Consider the following 10,879-nt stretch of genomic DNA (forward strand, 5'->3'; position numbering starts at 1 on the left):
GCATAAAAACAGTTTGACATCACAATACTATAAAATATAAATTATGATATACAGGAAATTGCAGCATTACATTATTCTGAATTTACTCCTTGTTATTGTTCCAGTAATTAAAAAGTAGTATATAAAACAACAGGCTCAATAACAACTGATAGGAAGAAATTTATAGTTAAATATGCATCAAGAAAATCTAGGACATCCGAACTATTTTCAAATAGCAAACTGGACTTTGGGAATAAAGATTAATATCTTCTAATTTATTAGGCATGGAGATCGTGATATTGACACATACAAATCTAGAGGTCCTGCAGTAAGTGATTCTGGTTGTTAATGGATTATATTGGCACGCATGTTCAAGAAATCCATTTTAATCAAGTCAGATCTAATATGAGCATCTCTAATAAAGATTTTGGACTTCAAATTTTACTTTCAAGTACGACATGGGTCAAAAGAATGATTTTAGGACTTGAAGAATTTTAAAATATATGAATTTTATTTTAGGTTCGGATTGGCTCGACTCGTTTTTATTCGTGAACAAGATCGTGTTCGGCTCATTTGTTAACGAGCTCAAGCTCGAACATGATTTTTGTTCGATAAGAAATCTCGGCTCTGTTCGGTCAAAACTCGGCTCGACTCGATTCGTGAACATCCCTAGCTGTGGTGTCCAAGGGGAAAACAAAATTCAAAGGAACTGCAAATAAGGTGTATGAAGCAAACCAAGTTGATGCCATTATTTTTTTTTTTATAAATAAAGGAAGAGTGGTCTGCTAGGATTAAAAACAAAACTCATACAAGGAAATATAGCATGTACATGGCCATATAAACAATGTTCTAAAACTCGGGAGTACTCGGATGAGTACTCGGGGAGTACTCGGACCTATTTCTAATCCGATTTTGATATACTCGGTCATAACTCGGTTTTTTTACTTAACTCGGATCAAACTCGGATTACTCGGAAAATACTCGGTCTTAAAAGAAAAATTTTAAAAATATGAGCAATATTCTTAAAAAAACTCGTAAGTGGGTACTAGTTTCTAACAAAGAAATACAACTTTAAAGTATTTTTAGTGTTATAATGATTGTAAAAAACTAGACAAAATAAAAATAATTAATTAATTAAATTGCATATCATTTATAAAATATAACAAGTTAAATTCATACAAAATTAAAATTTACCGGGCGTTTAAAATTTTTAAATTTTATATCGAGTACTCTTTCAAGATGCTCAAAAATATAATTAATTATCTTATATATATCATTTATTTATAAAATAATTTAATTTAACTAAATATTAAAATTAAATTTTTATATTTTATTTTTTTTGAATTTTTAACCGAGTACTCTGAGTACTCATTACTCCATAGCTTTGCGGAGTCGAACTGAATACCGATTTTTAGAATACTGCATATAAATAAAGAAGTCACGTGGATTCAAATGACATGCGAGCTAACTCGTGCAAGCCTGCGAGGCGGGGTCGAATATCGATAATGTTATTGCAGGGCTCGTTATAAAAATGTTACGAAGCCCGCAAAGAATATCAAAATAATTAAATTTTTATTTTGATTTTATTTTAAAGGAGTATAAAATAATTTCAAAGAATTTATGAAGATTAAAATATAATTAATTCTCCACTACAACTATCTGCACCGAAAAACTGAGGTAGTTGTTATAATCGAAATTGATATGGGCTTTAAACAGACCCGCTACAATAATTATTTTGAGTTCAAAAATATAGCTGAACTTTCACACCGGTATATTGACCAAGGATCATGTACCTCTATGTTGACGAAAACCTCGATACGTAATACGTGGGGGTATATAAAGAAGAGAAGTCATATTCTCATATTATCAAAAGGGGAGTCCTGCCTTTTTATTATCAGGAGGGGTGACCTGCCCCATATCAATAAGAGGGGACTCCTTACCTCAACTACACTGAAAATATGATTATGACTTTTTTCAAGTACAAGGCCTATGAGGTCCGTTCTCAAAGTTCCGACGGGGCTGCATTATGCTTGAAAGAACCCTTCAAGGTCAGCATCACTTATATATTCTTGGGATTGCATCACATGAATAAATTTATACATGACATTTAATAAGAAGTTAAGCATGCTTACTGGTAGACCCTCAAGGGACGCATAGGCGGATCACTCTATAGGGTAAGGAGCAAAAGTCGCATGCTTAATCTTTTCGAGGCCGCCTCGTATGAACAAATGTCGAGATTCTTGATTCAAATATTGCATTCATAAAGGAAATATGTAACAGGGGGCAGTTGTTATGCCCACTTTTGGCATAGGTCCTAAATATGACCAACAAGCTCTCACGCTAGGCTTGCATCCCTTGACGAACCCAATTATTGATAATGATTTACCACAAAATGAGGCATCGTGAATAGGGGTCACCTCTCGTCACTATGCAAAGGAGACACGTGTCCAGCTAGTGATCGAACCTTACAAACATGTGAGCATACCTCATCTAGGGGTCGTTTCGCTAAATAATGGAACTGAGACCCATCCCAATTAGGGGTATTATCTCATTAATATCTATATAAAAAGCTAATCTTAGCTACAAAATCAGAACTGAGGACATGCTACCTTATCACATAGAGGTCACCTCACTATCAGCTTACACTATTTATTCTCTATTGACTTGAAGACCCATGACCAGGCCTCAAGGCGTAGTATGGGAAGAAGGATCGTGTTAGTCCCTTAACAATATAGCAAGAATTACAGAAGGGGGGTTGAATGGAATTCTTGAACCTTTTTCTTAAAATAAAATGTTCGAACTCGAATATAAATATAAGTGTGTTGATTAGCACAATGCGGAATAAAAACTTAAGTGAATCAAAACACAAGTAATTAAAAACAAGAGTCTTTAAAAACATTCTAGTGGATTTAAACAATTCCACCAGAGATATATATATTATATCGAGAGAACTATGAGTGCAAGAATGCTCACAGCTGCTTACAAATATGAACTACTGAGAATACAGAGAAATGCTAATAATTCTGCTTACAAATGTTTCTCACTTTTTGTATCTCAGATCTTGGTTTCTATTTGCTACTTCTTGATTTATATATTACCAAGATTACAAAGTCAAAAGACAGGATCATTATAAAAACTATCAGGTCTAATGCTTTGTTACTTTGTTCTCTATTACCCAGTTAATAGGCTTCCTCATTCCATTTGCATACACTTCGACGCATGTGACCAGTTATCACTGTCAATTGATATTTGAATTCTTTATCCGTTGAGTACATGATCATCCGTCGACTTTATGATCATCCGTTGATGGCTTCATTGATCATCCGTCAACTGCTATATTAAACATCCGTTGATAGCTATTTGATCATCCATCGATGGCTTTGTTAATCATCCGTCGGTAGCTATTTTGGCACTTGACTTCAATTCATTTATGCAGAATTATAAGACATCATCTATGTACAATTAATCAACCTATTCTGCATATCTAGTTAAAGTCAACATGACTTATATGCTACTACATAATGTATACAAAGGTGTATGCAGAAATGTGCTACAGACTCATTATTACATAAGCTACTCACTCGATGGATAATAAGTTATCATCCGTCGGGACTATAATGATTTATCCGTCGGGACTATAATCCTTATCCGTCGAGTGCTACATTATTTCACTAAGTAAAATCTACTTAGGTGTTTTGTTTATGTAATCATCAAGTACACAACATATGCACAACAATCTCCCCCAATTTATGTCTACTAGAATTGTAGCCATAAATTAAGAGATACTTGATGATAACAAAACACCCTAAACATACAGCTTTAAAGAAAAGTAGATAATACTGAAAAGTGCTTCAATTAATCAAAATGTACAAAGTTTAGCTCACAGTCATTTTCAAGATGTTCCTCTAGCCTGTGCAGATTTTTCTAGTTTCTTGAAGGTCTGGATCTTCTTCCAAGCTTTCTGTTGTTTTCATCAATCTAATTTTGGAGCTGCCTGTGGAATTCCAGTTCATCAGATTCTGAGAGATTTAGCTTTTCTGGCATTTCCAAGAGAGTCTCATTGCTGGAGATGCTCAATTGGTCTTCTAATCTGAAGAATCTTCTCACCCCTTTGTCATCTATGAACTCCATCAGCCAGTAGGGCCTTAGATGCACTCTTTTCCCTTTGTATGGGATGATAAGAGTCTTTGGGAGTGCATCTTTAGCTCTAACACTCCTTAGTTCTTCAATCTTCTTCAATACTAGTCTTCTTGCAGTGATATTGAACCCAAAATTCTTCTTAAAGGATGAATAAACTTTAATCAGTACAGCTTGGCTCTCTTGAAGAATCCTGTGAAGTGGCCACCGAATCTCCTTTCCTCCTTTGTACTTGAACACTAACCTTTCAGGTAGGTTCCTGTTTGCATCAATACTTCTTACTTCATCTAGTTCATCCAGATAGAGGTTTAGATCAGAAAATTCTTTGATGTCACACAAGTACAAGTAGTCTCCCTTATTGACTTTGGGCTGAGCTTTAACTACAGACTTGGATTTTAGAGGTGACAGCTTCACTTTCTTGATCGCTCTTGACTTTGTCCTTTTTGGCTTGCTAAGGATTGGTAGATTGAAGTCTGGAATTGGTATGTTCTCCCATTCTATTGGCTCATCCTTGGGCACAACAGGTTCACCATGAATATTCCTGTAGGGATCCACTACCCTTATGTCTTCAAATGCCACAAAGGGTTTTGATGCTTGAGTTGTGGCTGGTGTGGATTCCTTAGGAAATTGATCTTCTAATTCCTTTTCAACAATTTCCAGTTTCCTTTTAGTTCTTTTAGCCAATTGCTTCTTTCTTGGAGATTTCTCCTGTTCTTCAACTTGCTTCCTTGATTCAGTTGCTTCAGATGGTTGGGAGGGAATTTGTTATGATGAATTTACAGCATGTAGCTTGGCCAAGATAGCAATCTGCTCTCTCTTTTGTTTAGCCTTTTTAGCATCTAGAGAAGCCTGCTTCTTCTCCTACTTCAATCTAGCTTTTTCTTCTCTCTTTTCTTGAGCAAATTGAGGGTGTCCAGCCACCACACAAATTTCTTTCCCATTTCTGAAAATCTTAGCAATCCTCCTTTTAGAAACTGAATCAACTGGATCTTTATAGAAGATAATTGATCTTGACAGAAGCTTCTTCTCATCAGGCTTAGGTGTCTCATATACAGTGTCCAAGGGGTTCTTCAAGGATGATTTTGAGTAGTTTGCCCTTGGTTTAAGAATCATTTCAGCCTTTGGAGACTTGATGCAGGAAGATTGTCCTCTTTCCAGATAGTTCATGCTCATCTCATTCACACTAACTTGCTTGACTTGAGAGTGATGGATGGCTGACTTAACTGGCTTCTTGACAAGTTCAAACTTTTTCTGTATCTCCTCATCAATCTTCTTCCAGTTGACCAAACTCAACTGTTCTTTCTCAGCAACTTTCAAGTTAGTTGTTGCTGCTTGAATCAGATCTATACCATCTGCAACTAGTGGCTTTGAGACAGTAATTGAAGGCATAATTACTTTACTTATTTGTATCTGAAGTTTCTCCCCCTCACTTGGTCCTTTCTCCCCCTTTTTGTTATCATCAAGTTGAGGAGTCAAGCCTTGTGCTTTAGCCAGTTGCATTAGAAGACCGGTCTGAGACTGTTGATTTTGAAGAATAGTGGCCACAGAGTTTTCAATTACTTGAACTCTGTCTTCCAATTTGGCCAGCTTCTTTTCAGCATCTGATTCTCTTCTCAGTCTCAGGAGTAGATCCTGCATGGTACCATAGGGTATTATTGAATCCAGCTTCTTAGAATTATAGGTCTTCCAGTCAGCTATATCATTTTTGAGTTCATCCACACTCAGATTCTGTCTTAATTGTTGTAGCTTCATGAGATGTAGAGAATCTAGGTGGGCTTGAAGAATAGCCTTGGTACCAGCATTTGAGGTGTTCTGAATGGCCTTTTGGATAGACATGATTTGTTTGACTAAGGATACATTGAATTGTCCTGGTGTAGACTTCTTTGTCAATGCCCATTCAGGTTGATCTGGAATGGAACTTGGGCCTTCATCTCCCCCTAAGTTCATGCTTCCATTAAATGAAATAGAGTCATCATCATTAGAATTTACTCCAAATTCTTCAGATGGCTCACCAGCTATAGAAGGCATTAAATTGACAGCAGCTTTATCCCTTTGTAGAGATTCTGAAGTATGTACTAGATTTAAAGTCTTCTCTGCCTCCTCATTGCCCTGAGCAGCCAATAGTTGATAGGCTAACACAGGATGAGTAAAAGTGTCAGCATCCAAGGAAATGTTATCAATTACAGCTTTATAATGTTGCTAAAATTATCTTTCCTTTTCTGCATCATCCACAATCATTGACTCATGAGCAATGGCTGGATCCACCCTTATATCCTCTTATCTGATTTTCTCTCATGTTCTCTCTTTTGTTGCATCAGGGTCTAACCCTGGCTCCCCACCCTCACACCCTCACCTTCACCTACTAAGGTGGGACTCCTCTCACTCCCTTTTGTCAATCCTGAAGAAATGGATTACAGAATTTCACTCATTTTCTCTCCTTTTGCCTGGGAGCAACCCAACCTCTCACTCAAGACACTCTACTCTCTCAATCCTAAGAGTAACTGTACAACCACTAAATCTTCTGCACTTGAAATAATTGAAATTTGAAGTTGTGCAGAGTTACTCGACGGATGAGTGATATCCATCGAGTGAGTGGTGTTGCTATCCGACGGATAACTGTTGTTAGGCTTATCCGTCGGGATACAATCACTACTCGACGGATGAGCAATATCCGTCGAGAGAGTAGAAATGAATGAGATGGGAAGAGAAACTATTGTTGACTCTGTGCTGATTGAAGAAATTTTAGGCACAGATGACACAACAGTTTCTGAAAGAATTGGCAAGTGAGCCAACAAATCATCTAAAAGATGATGCTCACTTGCACGGGATTTTGGCTTCCCCAACAGAGTTAAAGAAGGGGAATCAGGAATTGGTGTGTTTATCATATCCACATCCAGAGAATTTGTTGGTGAGTATGGTGTTTGACGTGCTACTATAACTAGAGATTTTGGCTGTGACTCCACATTTATTGGAGCCACGTCAAACTGAACTTCAGAAGGTGCAGTGACTGTGTCTTTAGCACCAGTTTGCACTGTGTGTGTATCCTGTGCATCCCCAGAGGTTTTAGATTTCTTCTTTCTTGTATAAGTTTGGGGTGAGCTTATGTCCCAAACCCTCTTGGCCTGTTCTCTTGGTTGAGAGCTTTGTTCAATAACTACATCCTTTTGGGAGGACGCAGCTAAAAGTGAGCTTTTATCCTTTTTAAGCGCTGCAGTTTGTTGGGAAACTGCAGTGTGGCTAGGCTGGGATTCACTCAACTCTCCAACCTTATTCTTGGGGTTTCTTTGATGTTCACCCCTTCCCTCACCTAACTTACCCTCCTTCACGCTCCCCTCTTTGGCTTTGGTGGATTTTTCAACTGGCATCTTTTGAGAGATACCAGAAGGGGTTTTCTTTGATTTGGATTTGGAAATAGTAGTAGGTTTGGTAGCTTTGGTAGACAACTGTTTGGTCATTGGCACAGTTGTCATAGCTACTCCTGAACTCAAAGAAATTGTGGAGGTTGGAATAGTTGTAGGGATGGATGAACTTACCTCACTTACCTGAGGTGCCTGCATTACAGGAAAGTAGAACATTGGCACATCCTTGTGATGATTGGCCCTGTTCAAATCTGCAATGAGCCTTCTCTCTTGAACCCAACAATCCAGTTTGTTGTTAGGGTTCTCAAGCACAATCTCTTCACAGAGGTGGTTAGCCAATAACATAAGAAATCTAGCATAATACACATTCTTACCTCTTTTAGCTAACTCGCCTAATTTAAAGCCTAACTCAAACAAGACAAGGTCACTGAAATTATAAAATTTATTTGTAACTAGCATATATAACATGTTGAGCATGGAAATATTCACTGAATCAAAATTACTGATCTTTCCTGAGAAAACCTTTGTAACTACATCACACAAGAAACTCCACTCCTTCCTAAGACCCATTCTCCTAATATCACTCAGTTTAGAAGTAGGAAGTGCATTGTGCATGGAATTAAGCATATTTATGATATCAGTGTCATTGTGTGGTGAAGTTACATTGTTATCAGGAATTTTGAAACATGATTTTATCACATCACTATTGATACAGAATTCTTTACCTTTGATGGTTAGAGTAATGGTCTTGTCAGTAGAGTTGTAGGTAGCAGTGGTCCACATCTCTTCAACAACTTCACAGAAGATTGTGGGTGATTCCAGCATGGCATAATTGAGCTTGCAATTCTTCACAAAGTCCATCATCTTGTGATAGTCATCCGATTGCTGAATACCCTTGTTAACTAATGCAGTGAAATTGTTCTTTTCATAAATATACCCAGTTTGAGACATAATCTTTACAACAGATGCTATTATTTAGAGAATAAAAGCTTGAAGAGAAGAAGAGTAAGTGCTTGAGAGAGAATGAAATTAGAGCAGTTGAATTTGAGAATGATAAAAGAAAACAATTGCAATGAAATAAGCTTTTATACTATCTCAAAAATAACTGATAAAAATAATAAAGTAAAATAAATTAACTAATAGAGATTGCCTAAAATAGCCGTTTAAAAATAAACTGTAAAAATTCTACCCATTATCCATCGTGTAATGCTTACAAACTGTAAGTATACTCGATGGATAATGTACAGGGAATTAACAGCTGAGATTAAGACAATTCGGCGGATGAGGATAAACTGTTATCCGTCGAGACATAGAATATTCCAGAAAAGTAATTGACTTTTATTAGCAAATTATGTGTCGACGGATGACCAAACTCGATGGATAAGGGTCATCTGTCGAGATGTAAATTTTGACTTAGCCAAAATTTCATCCAGGACTGAAAAATCAATTAAATTTTTGGCTGCATATCAACTTACAAAATAACTCAGATAGATTTAAGAGTAATTAAGCATACCTAACTCACTTACCAACCTTGAAAAGGTGGATTCATCCAGCGGCTTGGTAAAGATATCTGCAAGTTGCTTCTCACTTGGAACAAAATGAAGCTCCACAGTACCATTCATTACATGTTCCCTTATGAAATGGTACTTGATATCTATGTGCTTTGTCCTTGAATGTTACACTGGATTTTCAGTGATGGCAATTGCACTTGTACTATCACAGAAAATTGGAATCCTCTCAACTTGCAAACCATAGTCCAGCAATTGATTTCTCATCCATAAAATCTGTGCACAGCAGCTGCCAGCAGCAATATATTCAGCTTCAGCTGTAGAAGTAGAAACTGAATTTTGCTTTTTACTGAACCAGGACACAAGCTTATTTCCTAGAAATTGACAGGTTCCTGTTGTACTCTTTCTATCAATTCTACAACCTGCATAATCTGCATCTGAATAACCAGTTAGATCAAAACCAGAATCTCTAGGGTACCAAATGCCAAGGTTTGGTGTTCCCTTGAGATATCTGAAAATTCTCTTAATAGCTATTAAGTGAGATTCTCTAGGATCGGCCTGAAATCTAGCACATAAACAAGTAGCAAACATTATATCTGGCCTACTAGATGTTAAGTACAGAAGTGAGCCAACCATGCCTCTATAACTTGAAATATCCACAGACTTTTCAGTAGTGTTTAATTCAAGCTTAGTTGAAGTGGTCATGGGAGTTTTTGCAGATGTACAATCCATTAGATCAAACTTCTTTAAAAGATCAAAAATATATTTAGTTTGACTAATGAATATTCCATCACTAACTTGCTTAACTTGTAAACCAAGAAAGTAAGTTAGTTCTCCCATCATACTCATTTCATACTTACTTTGCATCAATTTGGCAAACTTTTTGTAAAGTTTCTCATTTGTAGAGCCAAAAATAATATTATCTACATAAATTTGAACAAGCATACTAGAGCCATTAACATTCCTGGAAAATAAAGTTTTATCTACAGTACCTCTTGTGAAGTGATTTTCCAAAAGGAACTTTGATAAAGTGTCATACCAGGCTCTAGGTGCTAGCTTCAGTCCATAAAGTGCTTTCAAAAGATAATAGACATGTTCTGGAAAATTTGGATCTTCAAAACCAGGAGGTTGACTGACATATACTTCTTCCTCCAAATCTCCATTCAGAAAGGTACTTTTGACATCCATTTGATAGACCTTGAAATTGGCATGGGCTGCATAGGCTAAGAAGATTCTAATGACTTCAAGTCTTGCAACAGGAGCAAATGTTTCATCAAATTCTATTCCTTCTTTTTGACAATAGCATTTAGCAACCAATCTAGCTTTATTCCTAACAACTATGCCATTTTCATCCATCTTATTTCTGAATACCCACTTGGTGTCTATTGGATTCTTTCCTTTAGGCTTGGGTACCAGCTTCCACACATTATTCTTTTCAAATTGTTTTAGCTCCTCCTGCATAGCTAATATCCAATCAGGATCCAACAAAGCTTCTTCTACCTTCTTTGGTTCTTCCTTGAAAAGAAAGCTGTTGTATAGACATTCTTCCTGAGTTGCTCTTCTTGTTTGAAATCTAGCAGAAATATCACCAATTATGAGCTCAAAGGGATGATCTTTTGTCCATTTCCTTTGTTGAGGTAGATTAGATCTAGATGAAGAGACCTCATTGTTGTCTTAATGTGTGATTGAGTTTTGACTATTTGAAGCTCCCCCTGAGTTTGTGGATCTTTGATTTGAGAAAGGAGAACTTTCTATGGGTGATCTGTCTTGACTTCCTGCTCCTTTTGATAACCCGACGGATGGTGAATTTTGAGTACCGACGGATGAAGTAGGTTGTCTCCCGACGGATAACGTAGATTTCCTTCCGAAGGATGAAGCATTGTGCAACTCGACAGA

Source organism: Apium graveolens, chromosome 5, assembly GCF_009905375.1.
Source record: "Apium graveolens cultivar Ventura chromosome 5, ASM990537v1, whole genome shotgun sequence".
Classification (NCBI taxonomy): Eukaryota; Viridiplantae; Streptophyta; class Magnoliopsida; order Apiales; family Apiaceae; genus Apium; species Apium graveolens.